Source organism: Trachypithecus francoisi, unplaced genomic scaffold (assembly GCF_009764315.1).
Source record: "Trachypithecus francoisi isolate TF-2019V2 unplaced genomic scaffold, Tfra_2.0 Lachesis_group17, whole genome shotgun sequence".
In the NCBI taxonomy this organism is placed as follows: Eukaryota; Metazoa; Chordata; class Mammalia; order Primates; family Cercopithecidae; genus Trachypithecus; species Trachypithecus francoisi.
The window spans coordinates 70,008,605-70,026,823 of NW_022681462.1; positions in this window are offsets into that span (position 1 = coordinate 70,008,605).

Consider the following 18,219-nt stretch of genomic DNA (forward strand, 5'->3'; position numbering starts at 1 on the left):
GTTTTCTTTTTCAGAAGACTGAGGCTGAGTCACAGGCAGGGGCACTGTTGTGCACAATCTGCTTTGTTGCATGATTCTTTTGAGACCTGACTCAATTTATGGGCTCCTTCCTTGGGCAGGAAACTTAAGTTGGGGTCTCACTATTGTGTCCTGGGAGCGTTAGGTCACTGCATTCTTCATGGGCTCCTGGCATCCCGAGGAAGCATCTGCTCAGGAAGCATGCTCAACCTTGAAACTGAGAAGGGAGGTCAAAAGAGGATGCGCAGCTATTGCTTCCACACCTCCAGTAAGTTCTTCGCCCTGTAAAGAAGCCAGGTGTTGACAATGGTCATTAATGGCCGGGCGCGGTGGCTCACACCTGTAATCCCAGCACTTTGGGAGGCCGAGGCAGGTGGATCACGAGGCCAGCCTGACCAACATGGTGAAACCCCATCTCTACTAAAAATACAAAAAGTAGCCGGGCAGAGTCACACGCGCCTGTAATCCCAGCTACTCAGGAGGCTGAGGCAGGAGAATCGCTTGAACCTGGGAGGCAGAAGTTGTAGTGAGCAGAGATTGCACCCCTGCATTCCAGCCTGGGTGACAGAGTGAGACTCTGTCTCAAAAAAAAAAAAAAAAAAAGTCACTAATACTTGAGTGAGTGTAGGAAAATCCAGATGAACTTTCCTCTCACCCACAGATTTCTCTGGCCAGTTTAGGGAGACAAACGGAAGAGTTCAAGTTTGGGGGAGGGGATTTGCAACGGTTAGGTACCTCATAATCTCAACTACTTTATGAAATGTAAATTACAGTTCTGTAGAAGTGAAAATTCACATCATTACATCAAAATAAAAAAGGAAACAAAGCACTGGTCGGGGAGGCTGGGAGGTGGGAAAGGGACCTGTAGTTTCAGCTACTCGGGAGGCTGAGGTGGGAGGATCACCTGAGCCAGGAGTTCAAGGCTGCAGTGAGCTATGATTCTATCTGTGAATGGCCACTGCACTCCAGCCTGGGCAACACGGCAAGAGCCCATCTCTAAAAAAACCAAAGTATGATTATGAGCAACCCTTGTGTGGAGAATTGGCTAGTATCCTATGCAAATAAGGGTTTCTTAAGTAGTACAGGGCACCTTACTAGGCCATTCCCATGAATTTATCTCATTTAGAAACCAAACTTCCTATCCAAGGCCCATCTTAAATTACTGTTTTCCTTTCCAATGAACCATTTTTTCTCCCTATGGGAGACACTTAAATGTTCTTGGCCAATTAAACAAATTTTAAGAAGTCTTTTTTTTTTTTTTTTTTTTTAAGAAATCCATCTTTTTTAGCTGCCCTAAGCACTTTTTAGAAAAATGAAAACAAAGGAAAAGGAAACAATCAAGAAGTCCCTAAGGACACTAAATTTTAAGTAATTTAAGACATTGTATGGCTCTGAATGTGGTTATTTCCTTACTGTGCAGGCTAGAGCTAGCAGTCAGTCACCTGGGCTTAGTTTTCACTATCTTAGGAACAAGGTGTGTGACCTTCAGCAAACCTAACCTCTGTACCACTTTTCTGCATGGTCAAATGATGGTGATATATCGTTTTCTTAACCTATCTTAGTGAGTAAAAAGGTTTCATTGAAATACTAGATGTGTTAACAGTTTGAAAAATTAAATGCTTAATAAAAATCCATGTAAAGCCAGCTTTTTACAATTAAAACTTTTAACATGTTATAAACATAATATATGTGCTTTCACTGTATGGACTGGATCTCTAAAGCAATAAACATCATCAGTCATCTTTTACTTTTCCAGTACTCTTAACAGGTTGTTAAGAATGATCCTCTGTGACTGCACTAAATCTTTTTAAGTTTCATACTGAGGTGTTGCAGAACTTACTTTATTATTAAAACAAAAGACTGGGAACTGAAGCCTAGAAATGGGATAAGAATTATAATTTCAAGACAAAAGAAAGCAACTGGGTCACAGAAATGATACAATGATTAATCTTCATATGTGGTCTGTACTCCATCCAATGAAGGGTATAACAGTAAAAAATAAAGTAGAATGTACAGAGATCTGTAATGTTTTTTGGGGGAGTAAAAGAGTGTCATGAATTTGGTCTAAGGCTGGCACTGGCATTGTCACAGACTCATTGTCTGATATGGCTTGGCTGTGTCCCCACCCAAATCTCATCTGGAATTGTAGCTCCCATAATTCCTATGTGTTGTGGGGGGGACCTGGTGGGAGATAATTGAATCATGGGGGCGGTTTCCCCCATACTGTTCTCATGGTAGTGAATAAGTCTCATGAGATCTCATGGTTTTAAAAGGGAAACCCCTTTCGCTTGGCTCTCATTCTCTCTTGCCTGCAACCACGTAAGGCGTGCCTTTTGCCTTCCACCTTCTGCCATGATTGTGAGGCCCCGCCAGCCATGTGGAACTGTGAGTCCATTAAACTTCTTTTTCTTTATAAATTATCTAGTGTCACGTATGTCTTTATCAGCAGCATGAAAACGGACGAATACACTGTCTCTTGTGCCTGACCTGCTAGGCTTCCCCACTTCCTGCCCTCTCCTTACCCTCCACTCTCCCTGCTCCCTAGTCCTCCTCTCCCTCTTTCTCTACTCTCTCCTTGTCACATCAAAGCTGAGGGTAGAAATTACTTTTAGTTTTTTTTTTTTTTAAGGAAACTTAGGAATACGTGAAATGTTTTTCTTCTACTTCAGTTGTTTAATTTGGTTTAACAAATGTTAATTGAGCACAGGCTGCCAGGCAGGAGATACAAAATAATACAAGGTCCTTGTCCTCACCTTACTGAAGATCTTAGGGCAGGTCAAGCTAAATGAAGACACAAAAAAGTGCTCCATGGCTTTGAGGTGGGTGAGAGCACAACTGGCCATGTGGATCAGAAGGTTTTGTGGCAAAACACCTATCCCTTGGGCCAGGCCTTGAGTGGGAAGGGAGATTTCCATGAGTGGGCATGGGGGAAGGTGGCCCCAAAGGTAGAATAAAAACCAAGCAAAAGGTAGAAGAGTGACAGGTGGGTTTTAAGCAGCACTCAATCCCGTGTGCCTGGAATGCAGACAGTGTGTGTGTGCAGTCGGGGGTGCTGGAGATCTGCTAGAAAGGCAGACTGGGTGGGAGCGTGGGCAACACGAAAGGCCTGCTGAGAACTTCAGTGTTTGTACTGTAGGCATTGTGGAAGAAGATGGGAAAATATTGCTGTTAGTCTGCTCTTACTCACAGGACTTTATTTGCATGGATATATGCCCACTCAGTCTCCTGTCCTTTGCTTCCCTGCCCCACATAAAATCCGCTGCAGCCTCAGGAAAGTGGTTTGAGAGAGCCATGGCAGATTTGGCTGTGAGGATGGTCAGGAGGCAGTTTCCAACCTCCACATCAGCTGGCTCCAGTTACAGCTTGTTTCTGGGGGCCTGCATTAAGCTTCAAACCCTGACTTTGACCCCCCAAGAAGAAGGATATAAAAAGGGGCTTGCTTGGATCCCTGCTCAGAGCCCACAATGACTAAGGCTCTTATTGAGACCCACCCACGACTGGAGGTGAGATGGGGGTAGGAACGGGAGGTGCAGAGGCTGGGCAGAGCTGGATCAGGGGCTGCAGCACAGCCATCTGCACCCAGCTCAATGGGCTCGAAGGGCTGGAGTTCTTGGAGGACTCACCCTGGGGAGAAGGGCTGCTGAGGAAGTTGCTGCACGCCATTACTCGCAAGAAGTGAAGCCGAGAGGAGCTTTTCTAAATGATCCATAGTAAGAAAGAAAAATGTCAATTAATTGTGTTAGTGGAAAAACCTATATTTCATCCTCTATCTTTTCAATAGAAAATGACGTTAAAAATCAATGCCATATGATGAAGCAAACAAAGGGTATGTAAAAGAAAGTATTCTAGATGTACCATGCAGTTAATAATAAAATGTTATTTTTCTGGATGTGATAATTGTGGTATTTGTCAACTTTGAAAATTTTACAATTTGTCATGACGTCTTTTGCATTCTAAATAGTCACTTTCATACTTAATTTTGTGTTTGTAATTCTGTATTCTTTTTCTTAAGATTCTCCAAATTGTGTAAGCTTCAGGGTCCCTGAAATTTGGATCAGCCTCTGGATAGTCCCCATAATTTTAGCTCAATAAATGTTTGATTAATTACAATTGCAAAGTACACTGAGCTCCGAGGACTGAAGAACACAAGGGAAATAAAATGCATTTCAAACAAAGAGACAAAATAAATAAATGAATTAGTGGCTTGGCTGGGAAGTCACTATCATTATAACTGGGATGTTTTAAAGATCAGGACAGTCAATGTTGGACTCCAGATGAATTCCACACCCTACATGGTGGGGCCAGTCTGTCTGAGAGTGGCAGTCCAATTAGGGCTTAGCTATTAATGCCACAGTTATGTGGCATTAACAATTTCCAATGGCATTTCCACATGCGATTTTCAGCAGATTATTTTCCCAATTAGATTTCCCAGTTTTAAATTAGGTGGGCTGTGTAAACATAAAGTATTCAAGGAGGAGGAAAAGTATAATTTAACTCTCCACATGCAATTTTATTTGCCAAAGCACAAGGTTACTATTGAAAAATGGACAAACAAAAAATTGTCTCAGAGCTCTAACCAAAGTCTAATTTAATAAGTAATTCCATAGTACAAGTGTGTCAATTTGCTTTATCGAGTGGAAGCATTTGAAACATTATAAAAACTTGTTTAAAAAAGAAATGTAATACTTTCGAGTTTTTTTAATCTATAAAATAATGGTTTATAGGACTGGAAAGTTTGGTGAGGAGCAGATTTTGAAAATATCACAATGTTACAAAGTTACAACTTTCTAGAGTTACAACCTCTGGCTTTCAAAATCTGAAACAGGGACACCATACAAAAAGAACGGTTTTCAAGATATTGGACAGCAAGAAAGAAAGTACAGCGACCCCTGAGAGATGGGTAACAAACAAGATGAACCTCCTAATTGTCTCAGCTTACTGCTTCAAGAGAGCATCTAGGCCTGTGTATGGAGCAGGAACACAAAAGGAGTCCAGAAGTCTCCTCGTGCTGAGGAGACACAGAGCTGAGGCTATGGAGAGACCAAAGCAAGTAGAGGGCTTGAAAGACACTTGATGTAATTCACCTTTAAAGAATATGCATGCTGTTTCAGTGTACATGGAATGTTTACCAAAATAGAACATATTCTGGGCCACAGAACAAGTCTCAACAAGTCTGAACAGATTCAAGTCATCCAAACTACTGACCATGATGGCATTAAATTAGAAATCAATTAAAGAAAGATACCTAAAAAAAAAAAAAAAAAAAGGCTGGGAACTAAACAGACTTTTAAACAACCCATGAATGAAAGAAAAAAGTAAAATAGAAATTAGAAATTATTTTTCATTGAATGAACATGAAAACATAACATATCAAAATTTGTAGGATACTGCTAAGGTGGTACTTAGAAATTTATAGCACTAAATGCTTACAGTAGAAAAGAAGTGGACTAGGGATAGCATTAGGAGGAATACCTAATGTAGATGATGGGTTGATGGGTGTAGCAAACCACCATGGCACATGTATACCTATGTAACAAACCTGCACGTTCTGAACATGTCTCCAGAACTTAAAGTATAATTTAAAAAAAAAGAGAAAAGAAGTAAAGTCTTACATCAATGACTTCAGCTCCCACATTAAGATACTAGAAGCGTAAATAAAACCCAAAGTAAGGAGAAGGAAGAGAATGTTAAAGTTGAGAGTGGAAATCAATGAAATAGAAAATAGAAAAACAGAAAAATCAATGAAACCAAAAGTTGTTTCTTTGAGAAGCTCAACAACATTGATAAACTTCCAGCCATTGGTTATAATGTTACCTGTAGCGTTTTTGTTGGAAGAAACATACACAAAACAAGAAATAGGGAAAACACAAATTATGAATATTAAGAATGAAAGAGGTGGCATCACTACATATTTTATAGATAAGAATAAGAGAATATTATTAAATTTGTGCCAATACATTTGACAACTTAAATGAAATAGAAAAATAGACAAATTCTTTGAAATATACAAACTACCAAAGATCACTTCAGAAGAAAGATAATCTAAATAGCCCTGTATCTCTTAAAAGAATTGAAGTTGAAATTGCACTTGAAAACTTCCCCCAACAAAGAAAACTCCAAGTTCAGATGGGTTCACAAGTGAATTCCACTAAATATTTAATGGAGAAACAGTATCAATTCTACATAAAGTTTTCAAGGAAAATGAAGACGGGGGGATACTTTTCAACTCATTCCCTAAAACCAGTATTACTCTGATACCAAAACCAGAAAAAGACTTTACAAGAAAACTACAAACCAATATCCATTGTAAATATTTATGCAAAAATTTAAAATAAAATTTTAGCAAATCCACTGATACAATAAAAAGAAAACATGTTAGGACTAAGTTAATTTTATCCCAGGAATGCAAGGCTGTCTTAATATTTAAAAATTCAATCAAATATAATTCATCATATAAACTAAAACAGTAAAACCATATGATCATCTTAATGAACACAAGTTTGACAAAATTCAGTATTAATTCCATAAAAAAAAACTCAGCAAAGTAAGAACAAAACAGAGTTTCTCAACCAGAAAAAGGGTATCTACAAAAAAAGCTACAGGTAACATTATGATCAATGGCAAAAAATGGCATGCTTTCCCCTCAGATCAGAAATAAAATAAGAACGTTTACCCTCTTATATTCAATGGTGTATTGAAAGTTCTAGTCTGTACAATAAGGCAAAAACAAAACAAAACCTTCAGATTAGAAAGAAAGAAGCAAAACTGTCTTTATTCACAACTAATATAATCACAGTTGTAGAAAATCTAATGGAATCTACAAAAAAGCTACCAGAAATAATAAGTGAGTTTAAAGAGGCTGTAGGATGCAAGATCAGTTTACACTATTGAATTTCTATATACAATAAAAAATCAGAAATTGAAATTGAAAATATAATACATAATAGCATTAAAATATGAAATACTTAGGAATAAGTTTGACAAAAATGTGAAAGACCTGTACATTGAAAACTGCAAAATATTGCTGAAAGGAACTAAAGACCTAAATATATTAAGAGGTACACTATATTCATGGGTTGAAAGACTTAAAATTGATGTCAATTGAAATTGATCAATGTAATCCCAATAAAGAAAATCACAGCCACTTTTTTGTTGATGGAAATTTTAAAAACTAATTCTAAAATTCATATGGAAATGCAAATAACCTAGAGCAGTCAAAACAAAACAAAAACAAAGTTGGAGGAGTAACACTACCTGGTTTCAAATCTATAAAGCTACATTAATCAACATGGTGTAGAATTGGTGTTGAGATCAATAAATAGATCAATGGAACAAAATAGAAAGTGCAGAAACAGACCCATGCATATATGGAAAGCTGATTTTGAGAAAGGTACAAAGCCAAGTCTATGGAGGAACAATAGTCTTTTCAACAGATTTGGAGGCAAAACTTCATTAGATATGTTATAGAGAATTAGATAGATGGCAAGTTTATAAATGCAAATGCTGAAATAATTAGATATTCAAATAACAAATGAACTTCAAGCCACACTCCAAACTATATACAAAACCCAAAACATCTCAATTTAAATAATGGGCAAAATATTTGAAGAGATACTTCACCAAAGAAGATACACAAATGACAAATAAATGCATGAAAAAATGCTCAACATCATTTGTCATTAGAGAAATATAAATTAAAACCCCTATCAGATATACTACATGCCTAGTGCAGTAGCTAAAATTAAAAAGACTGACCCTACCAAGTGTTGTTAAGAAAGTCAAGCAAGTGGAACTCTCAGGCACTGTTGGTGAGAATGTAAAATGGTAAAACCACTTTGGAAAACAGTTTGACTGTTTTTTATAATGGTAGATATAACATCTACCATACTTCCTACTTCTGGGTATTTAGCCAAGAGAAATGAAAGTATATGTACATTCAAAGACATTTATATGAATTTTCATAGAAGATTTGTTTGTTATAATCAAATACTGGAAACAGGCCAAATGTCCTATCAATAGATGAGTGGAGAAACAAACTATGGTATATTTCTGTTATAAAATACTACTCAGAAATGAAAAGAAATGAATTATCAGTACATGTTACCACATGGATGAATCCTAAAATAATTATGCTGAGTGAAAGAAGTCAGACAAGATGGGGGTGCGGAGCAAGATGGCCGAATAGGAACAGCTCCAGTCTCCAACTCCCAGCGCGAGCGACACAGAAGACCGGTGATTTCTGCATTTTCACCTGAGGTACTGGGGTCATCTCACTAGGGAGTGCCGGACAATCGGTGCTGGTCAGCTGCTGCAGCCTGACCAGCGAGAGCTGAAGCAGGGCGAGGCATCGCCTCACCTGGAAGCGCAAGGGGGAAGGAAATCCGTTTTCCTAGCCAGGGGAACTGAGACACACAACACCTGGAAAATCGGGTAACTCCCACCCCAATACTGCGCTTTAAGGAAACAGGCATACCAGGAGAATATATCCCACACCTGGCCGGGAGGGGCCCACGCCCACGGAGCCTCCCTCACTGCTAACACAGCAGTCTGCGGGGATCTACCCGCAAGGCAGCAGCGAGGCTGGGGGAGGGGCGCCCGCCATTGCTGAGGCTTAAGTAGGTAAACAAAGCCGCTGGGAAGCTCGAACTGGGTGGAGCTCACAGCAGCTCAAGGAAGCCTGCCTGTCTCTGTAGACTCCATCTCTGGGGACAGCGCACAGCTGAAGTCCAATAGGGGAAGCAGGGGGGACTGGTGCAGACGCGAACGACTCTGTCTGACAGCTTTGGGGAGAGCCGCGGATCTCCCAACGCGGAGGTTGAGATCTGAGAACGGACAGACTGCCTGCTCAGGTGGGTCCCTGACCCCTGAGTAGCCTAGCTGGGAGACATCCCCCACTAGGGGCAGTCTGACACCCCACACCTCACAGGGTGGAGTCACCCCTGAGAGGAAACTTCCAAAGGAAGAATCAGACAGGTACACTCACTGTTCAGCAATATTCTATCTTCGGCAACCTCTGCTGCTGATACTCAGGCAAACAGGGGCTGGAGTGGACCTCAAGCAATCTCCAACAGACAAACAGACAGTCCTTCTGACTGTCAGACGGAAAACTATCAAACAGGAAGGACACCTATACCAAAACCCCATCAGTACGTCACCATCATCAAAGACCAGAGACAGATAAAACCACAAAGATGGGGAAGAAGCAGGGCAGAAAAGCTGGAAATTCAAAAAATAAGAGCGCATCTCCCCCTGCAAAGGAGCGCAGCCCATCGCCAGCAACGGATCAAAGCTGGTCAGAGAATGACTTTGATGAGATGAGAGAAGAAGGCTTCAGTCCATCAAACTTCTCAGAGCTAAAGGAGGAATTACGTACCCAGCGCAAAGAAACTAAAAATCTTGAAAAAAGAGTGGAAGAATTGACAGCTAGACTAATTAATGCAGAGATCATAAACGAAATGACAGACATGAAAACCATGACACGAGAAATACGTGACAAATGCACAAGCTTCAGTAACCGACTCGATCAACTGGAAGAAAGAGTATCAGCGATTGAGGATCAAATGAATGAAATGAAGCGGGAAGAGAAACCAAAAGAAAAAAGAAGAAAAAGAAATGAACAAAGCCTGCAAGAAGTATGGGATTATGTAAAAAGACCAAATCTACGTCTGATTGGGGTGCCTGAAAGTGAGGGGGAAAATGGAACCAACTTGGAAAACACTCTTCAGGATATCATCCAGGAGAACTTCCCCAACCTAGTAGGGCAGGCCAACATTCAAATTCAGGAAATACAGAGAACGCCACAAAGATACTCCTCCAGAAGAGCAACTCCAAGACACATAATTGCCAGATTCACCAAAGTTGAAATGAAGGAAAAAATCTTAAGGGCAGCCAGAGAGAAAGGTCGGGTTACCCACAAAGGGAAGCCCATCAGACTAACAGCAGATCTCTCGGCAGAAACTCTACAAGCCAGAAGAGAGTGGGGGCCAATATTCAACGTTCTTAAAGAAAAGAATTTTCAACCCAGAATTTCATATCCAGCCAAACTAAGTTTCATAAGTGAAGGAGAAATAAAATCCTTTACAGATAAGCAAATGCTTAGAGATTTTGTCACCACCAGGCCTGCCTTACAAGATACCCTGAAGGTAGCCCTAAACATGGAAAGGAACCGGTACCAGCCATTGCAAAAACATGCCAAAATGTAAAGACCATCGAGGCTAGGAAGAAACTGCATCAACTAACGAACAAAATAACCAGTTAATATCATAATGACAGGATCAAGTTCACACATAACAATATTAACCTTAAATGTAAATGGGCTAAATGCTCCAATTAAAAGACACAGACTGGCAAACTGGATCAAGAGTCAAGACCCATCAGTCTGCTGTATTCAGGAGACCCATCTCACATGCAGAGACATATATAGGCTCAAAATAAAGGGATGGAGGAAGATCTACCAAGCAAATGGAGAACAAAAAAAAGCAGGGGTTGCAATCCTAGTCTCTGATAAAACAGACTTTAAACCATCAAAGATCAAAAGAGACAAAGAAGGCCATTACATAATGGTAAAGGGATCAATTCAACAGGAAGAGCTAACTCTCCTAAATATATATGCACCCAATACAGGAGCACCCAGATTCATAAAGCAAGTCCTTAGAGACCTACAAAGAGACTTAGACTCCCATACAATAATAATGGGAGACTTCAACACTCCACTGTCAACATTAGACAGATCAACGAGACAGAAAGTTAACAAGGATATCCAGGAATTGAACTCATCTCTGCACCAAGCGGACCTAATAGACATCTATAGAACTCTCCACCCCAAATCAACAGAATATACATTCTTCTCAGCACCACATCGCACTTATTCCAAAATTGACCACATAATTGGAAGTAAAGCACTCCTCAGCAAATGCAAAAGAACAGAAATTATAACAAACTGTCTCTCAGACCACAGTGCAATCAAACTAGAACTCAGGACTAAGAAACTCAATCAAAACCGCTCAACTACATGGAAACTGAACAACCTGCTCTTGAATGACTACTGGGTACATAACGAAATGAAAGCAGAAATAAAGATGTTCTTTGAAACCAATGAGAACAAAGATACAACATACCAGAATCTCTGGGACACATTTAAAGCAGTGTGTAGAGGGAAATGTATAGCACTAAATGCCCACAAGAGAAAGCAGGAAAGATCTAAAATTGACACTCTAACCTCACAATTAAAAGAACTAGAGAGGCAAGAGCAAACACATTCAAAAGCTAGCAGAAGGCAAGAAATAACTAAGATCAGAGCAGAACTGAAGGAGATAGAGACACAAAAAACCCTCCAAAAAATCAATGAATCCAGGAGTTGGTTTTTTGAAAAGATCAACAAAATTGACAGACCGCTAGCAAGACTAATAAAGAAGAAAAGAGAGAGGAATCAAATAGACGCAATAAAAAATGATAAAGGGGATATCACCAGTGACCCCACAGAAATACAAACAACCATCAGAGAATACTATAAATGCCTCTACGCAAATCAACTAGAAAATCTAGAAGAAATGGATAATTTCCTGGACACTTACACTCTCCCAAGACTAAACCAGGAAGAAGTTGAATCCCTGAATAGACCAATAGCAGGCTCTGAAATTGAGGCAACAATTAATAGCCTACCCACCAAAAAAAGTCCAGGACCAGATGGATTCACAGCTGAATTCTACCAGAGGTACAAGGAGGAGCTGGTACCATTCCTTCTGAAACTATTCCAATCAATAGAAAAAGAGGGAATCCTCCCTAACTCATTTTATGAGGCCAACATCATCCTGATACCAAAGCCTGGCAGAGACACAACAAAAAAAGAGAATTTTAGACCATATCCCTGATGAACATTGATGCAAAAATTCTCAATAAAATACTGGCAAACCAGATTCAGCAGCACATCAAAAAGCTTATCCACCATGATCAAGTGGGCTTCATCCCTGGGATGCAAGGCTGGTTCAACATTCGCAAATCAATAAACGTAATCCAGCATATAAACAGAACCAAAGACAAGAACCACATGATTATCTCAATAGATGCAGAAAAGGCTTTTGACAAAATTCAACAGCCCTTTATGCTAAAAACGCTCAATAAATTCGGTATTGATGGAACGTACCACAAAATAATAAGAGCTATTTATGACAAACCCACAGCTAATATCATAGTGAATGGGCAAAAACTGGAAAAATTCCCTTTGAAAACTGGCACAAGACAGGGATGCCCTCTCTCACCACTCCTATTCAACATAGTGTTGGAAGTTCTGTCTAGGGCAATCAGGCAAGAGAAAGAAATCAAGGGTATCCAGTTAGGAAAAGAAGAAGTCAAATTGTCCCTGTTTGCAGATGACATGATGGTATATTTAGAAAACCCCATCGTCTCAGCCCAAAATCTCCTTAAGCTGATAAGCAACTTCAGCAAAGTCTCAGGATACAAAATTAATGTGCAAAAATCACAAGCATTCTTATACACCAGTAACAGACAAGCAGAGAGCCAAATCAGGAATGAACTTCCATTCACAATTGCTTCAAAGAGAATAAAATACCTAGGAATCCAGCTTACAAGGGATGTAAGGACCTCTTCAAAGAGAACTACAAACCACTGCTCAGTGAAATAAAAGAAGACACAAACAAATGGAAGAACATACCATGCTCATGGATAGGAAGAATCAATATCGTGAAAATGGCCATACTGCCCAAGGTTATTTATAGATTCAATGCCATCCCCATCAAGCTACCAATGAGTTTCCTCGCAGAATTGGAAAAAACTGCTTTAAAGTTCATATGGAACCAAAAAAGAGCCCGCATTGCCAAGACAATCCTAAGTCAAAAGGACAAAGCTGGAGGCGTCACGCTACCTGACTTCAAACTATACTACAAGGCTACAGTAACCAAAACAGCATGGTACTGGTACCACAACAGAGATATAGACCAATGGAACAGAACAGAGTCCTCAGAAATAATACCACACATCTACAGCCATCTGATCTTTGACAAACCTGAGAGAAACAAGAAATGGGGAAAGGATTCCCTATTTCATAAATGGTGCTGGGAAAATTGGCTAGCCATAAGTAGAAAGCTGAAACTGGATCCTTTCCTTACCCCTTATACGAAGATTAATTCAAGATGGATTAGAGACTTAAATGTTAGACCTAATACCATAAAAACCCTAGAAGAAAATCTAGGTAGTACCATTCAGGACATAGGCATGGGCAAGGACTTCATGTCTAAAACACCAAAAGCAACGGCAGCAAAAGCCAAAATCGACAAATGGGATCTAATTAAACTAAAGAGCTTTTGCACAGCAAAAGAAACTACCATCAGAGTGAACAGGCAACCTACAGAATGGGAGAAAATTGTTGCAACCTACTCATCTGACAAAGGGCTAATATCCAGAATCTACAAAGAACTCAAACAAATATACAAGAAAAAAACAAACAACCCCATCAAAAAGTGGGCAAAGGATATGAACAGACATTTCTCAAAAGAAGACATTCATACAGACAACAGACACATGAAAAAATGCTCATCATCACTCGCCATCAGAGAAATGCAAATCAAAACCACAATGAGATACCATCTCACACCAGTTAGAATGGCAATCATTAAGAAGTCAGGAAACAACAGGTGCTGGAGAGGATGTGGAGAAATAGGAACACTTTTACACTGTTGGTGGGATTGTAAACTAGTTCAACCATTATGGAAATCAGTATGGCAATTCCTCAAGGATCTAGAACTAGATGTACCATATGACCCAGCCATCCCACTACTGGGTATATACCCAAAGGATTATAAATTATTCTACTACAAAGACACATGCACACGTATGTTTATTGCGACACTATTCACAATAGCAAAGACTTGGAATCAACCCAAATGTCCATCTGTGACAGACTGGATTAAGAAAATGTGGCACATATACACCATGGAATACTATGCAGCCATAAAAAAGGATGAGTTTGTGTCCTTTGTAGGGACATGGATGCAGCTGGAAATCATCATTCTTAGCAAACTATCACAAGAAGAGAAAACCAAACACCGCCTATTCTCACTCACAGGTGGGAACTGAATAATGAGATCACTTGGACTCGGGAAGGGGAACATCACACACTGGGGCCTATCATGGGGAGGGGGGAGGAGGGAGGGATTGCATTGGGGAGTTATACATGATATAAATGATGAATTGATGGGTGCTAACGAGTTGATGGGTGCAGCACACCAACATGACATAAGTATACATATGTAACAAACCTGCACGTTATGCACATGTACCCTAGAACTTAAAGTATAACAAAAAAAAAAAAAAAAAGAAGTCAGACAAAAGGGTATATAACACATAGTTCTACTTATATAAATTACTAGAAAATGTAATCTATAATGACAGAAAGCAGATGAGTCGTTATTTGGAATGGGGGTGCATAGAGAGACGCAAGAGGGAGAGATTAGCAACGGGCATGAAGAAACATTTGAAGTGATGAAAATGTTTGTTACCTTAACTGTGGTGATGGTTTTGTGGGTGTACACATGTCAAAATTTATTAAATTATGTACTTTAAATACATGCTATTTTTTGTATGTCAATTGTATCTCAATATTTTTTAAAACTCAACCTTATGATTTGGCTTCAAGTATCTAAAGCAAAATATAGGTTGAGGGGCTTCAAAATCACAGTACTTCAAGTATTAACTTTACTTGGTTCTAAAATGTATCTTTTCTTTGTGAAATCAACTATTCTTGTTAATTTCCCAATCAACAGGCCACAAAGTCCATAACCAAAGCTTTCTCAACACACTCAGTTCAAGTAGATCAAGTCATTAAAAACAGGCTTCACTACCTTATCTTGCGGAGGAGGGGAAGGAAAAGGCGGGTATATGAAAAAATATGATACAAAATACATAAATACATTGTTGGGAATTTATGATGCAAAACTACAAAATATCTATCAATATCCAAAATATAAATATAAGATTTTTCTTTACCTTTTCTCCCTTTGTTTTTCTTCTTTCTTTACTGCGCTCTACTTTCTAAAATTCTTTTTTTCCTTTCCCTTGTTTCCTTTTTTACCTTCTGTCTTTCCACTCTTTCACTTCCCACAACTCAATTCTCCCATTTGCTGGCAGGATTGTACAGTGGCTGACCGCAGCATGGACTCTGGAGCAGTCTGCCCAAGTCCAAATCTTTTGCTCACGGTGTTAGATATGGTAATACCCTGTGCTTCAGCTCTCCTATCTTAAATGGGGTAATATCAAATGTTTTTTCCTCATAGGTTGCTATGAGGTTCAAATGTGTTAATATAAGAAAAACACTTGGAATAGGTAATCACCAGGTAAGTGTTAGCATTTTATAGCCTCCATTCTACATCAGACATACTGGACTCCAATCAATTAGACATAAACAGCCCCAGGCTCAAAGAAAGCAGAAGTGAGATTCCAAGGGCTGGAACTCAGTCCTGGCTTGGTCACTACAGTTGTCTGACCCCGACCCTGTTACACATCAACGCTTAAACGGTTTGTTGGTAAAATGAGTTTAGTGTAAAAGCTAACCCCATTCAGCTTGTACCACTGCTTTTTGAAATTCAAAAGTATAAAAATATTATCAAATGAAAAGCCTTTTGATAACTTTTAGGCACAAATGAGAAGTGGCATGGATTTTCATATTACAATGAAAGCCATTTGTTATTTAGTAAGAAAGACAACATCGCAATTACATGGACATCACTAAAATTTTAGTGGACCACTAAGTTACCTCTTTAATGTTTTATGAGAAATTGCAACATACAGTTTGATTCTTATCTTCTGAAATCAAACATATTCAAAGTTTGGGTCAGAACTCCCCCTTTCCAAAGTTGTACACGAAGTCTCTTGAGAAGTTAGCAGTTTGGGTACTTCATCTGTGAGTGGCAGGTGTACCATCAGCTTGGACTTCGTGATCCAGCAGGAACAATCCTCATTTCAGGAACACTCTGCAGCTATTCTGTCTTCTCTGATGTCAAGCAGCATGAGTGGTGAGTGAAATAACCACAGAAAACCAGAGTCCCCATGGCTCACTTTGCATGAAATTCCTTGGAGTAAGTGTAATATTCTACATATAATCCTGTCATTCAAGAAAATCACTCAGTTTTTTAGAAAGTAGGGGTATTTAATATAGAAACCGTTTTTACTTGGCCTCATTACAGATAACTTATTTATTTTGGTTTGTTTCCTCATCTTTATCTACACAGTACCTTTTATATATCTGTTGTGAGTAACTAAGACTAGACTAAGGAGTCGAAATAAGCCATGTTTAAGTACCAACTCTTTCCACTTGTTAAGAAAGGTCTGTGGCAAGTTATTTACTCCAAGCCTCAATTATGTCATTACCTATATGGAAAGAACACCACCTCCCTCATTGGACTGGATTGAGGATTAAATTGACAAAATATCCTATGTATCCTCTATAGCAGGGGTCCCTAACCCCCAGGCCACAGGCTGGTAGTGGTACTGGTAACTGGCTTGTGGCCTGTTAAGAACTGGGCCTCACAGCAGGAGATGAGCGGTGGGCAAGTGAGCAAAGCTTCATCTGTATTTACAGCTCCTCCCCATTGCTCGTATTACCACCCGAGCACCTCCTCCTGTCAGATCAGTGGTGGCATTAGTAGGGCGAATCCTACTGTGAACTGTGCATGCGAGGGATGTACGTTGCATACTCCTTATGAGAATCAATGCCTGATAGGTCTGCCGCTGTCTCCCATCACCCCTGGATGGGACCATCTAGTTGCAGGAAAACAAGTTCAGGGCTTCCACTGGTTCTACATTATGGCGGGTTGTATAATTATTTCATTATATATTACACTGTAATAATAATAGAAATAAAGTGCACACTAAATGTAATGCACTTGAATCATTCCGAAACCATCCCCCTACCCCCGGGTCCAGGGAAAAATTGTCTTCCACGAAAATGGCCCCTGGTGCCAAAAAGGTTGGGGACCACTACTCTATAGCACACCCTTCTAGGTTATCAGATTCTAGTCCTGTTCATGGTTTTTGAGCTATTTAGCAATTATTTGCAATGTTTTTAATTTTAAAAAATTATTTTTAAATAAAAAAACATTTTTTTTGAAACAGTTTCACTCTGTCACCCAGAGTGCAGTGGAGAGTGGAGTGGAGTGGTGCAATTACAGCTCATCACAGCCTTGACCTCCTTGGTTGAAGTAATCCTCCCACCTCAGCCTCCCGAGTAACTGTAACTATGGGCATGCACCACCACGCTCAGCTAATTTTTGTAGAGATGGGATTTCACCATGTTGCCCAGGCTTGTCTTGAACTCCTGAGCTCAACTGATCCTCCAGTCTCAGCCTCCCAAACATAATTTCTCTGATTATATGGCTTTATGAGGAATACAGATATGACAGTATGACTCTGGAAGGGGGCATACAGCAGGGAGTTAATGGTCTTTTGAAGGGTTATTACCATAATGAGGAGGGTAATTACCTCTGTTAATACTCATTTGTAGAAATGGCTAAATGTGTCAGAAACTCCTAATTCTCTAAAGAGTGAATTAGGAGTACTACATTTCTATTGGGTCAAGCCCATATCCAGAAACAACTACGCTGATTACCCAGTCAACGGACATCAACTTGTCCATCGAAGACATATTATGAGAAACACGAATTTTATTAAAATATAATAAATGAACACTGATTAGATCTTATGTCAGGTTCCAATTATGAGTCCTAAATCCCACTGTTACCCTCCAGGAGTGTTTCTTGATAGTCCTCATAATTCATAAAGGAAGTGTTTGTACCACTCTGCCGGAATGAGTTGCTCCCACAAAACCTACAACATAGTTGATTCTATGTCATTTGCTGCTAGCTGGATTCACCTTTCTATACTTACATATTCCTTTGGCTGTTTAGAGATAGCCAGAGGTATCCATAGCCTCTCAGCATATCCATGACAGAACCTACAAGACTCTTGCCCCATCTAGCCATGAGTTTCAACATTAGACCAGTTGTCAGAGGAAAGTGGGTGAGAACCAGCTGGACTGATTCAGTATCTTGATTGACCATTATAGAAGATGGGGCTAGGGGGTTGCTTAATTTACCTAACCAGAATGTCTACATCAGGGCTTGAAATTTTGAGTTTATAAATGTGTTTGTGTGTGTGTGTGTATGCATCTGCATGCACACCCATGTATTTGGG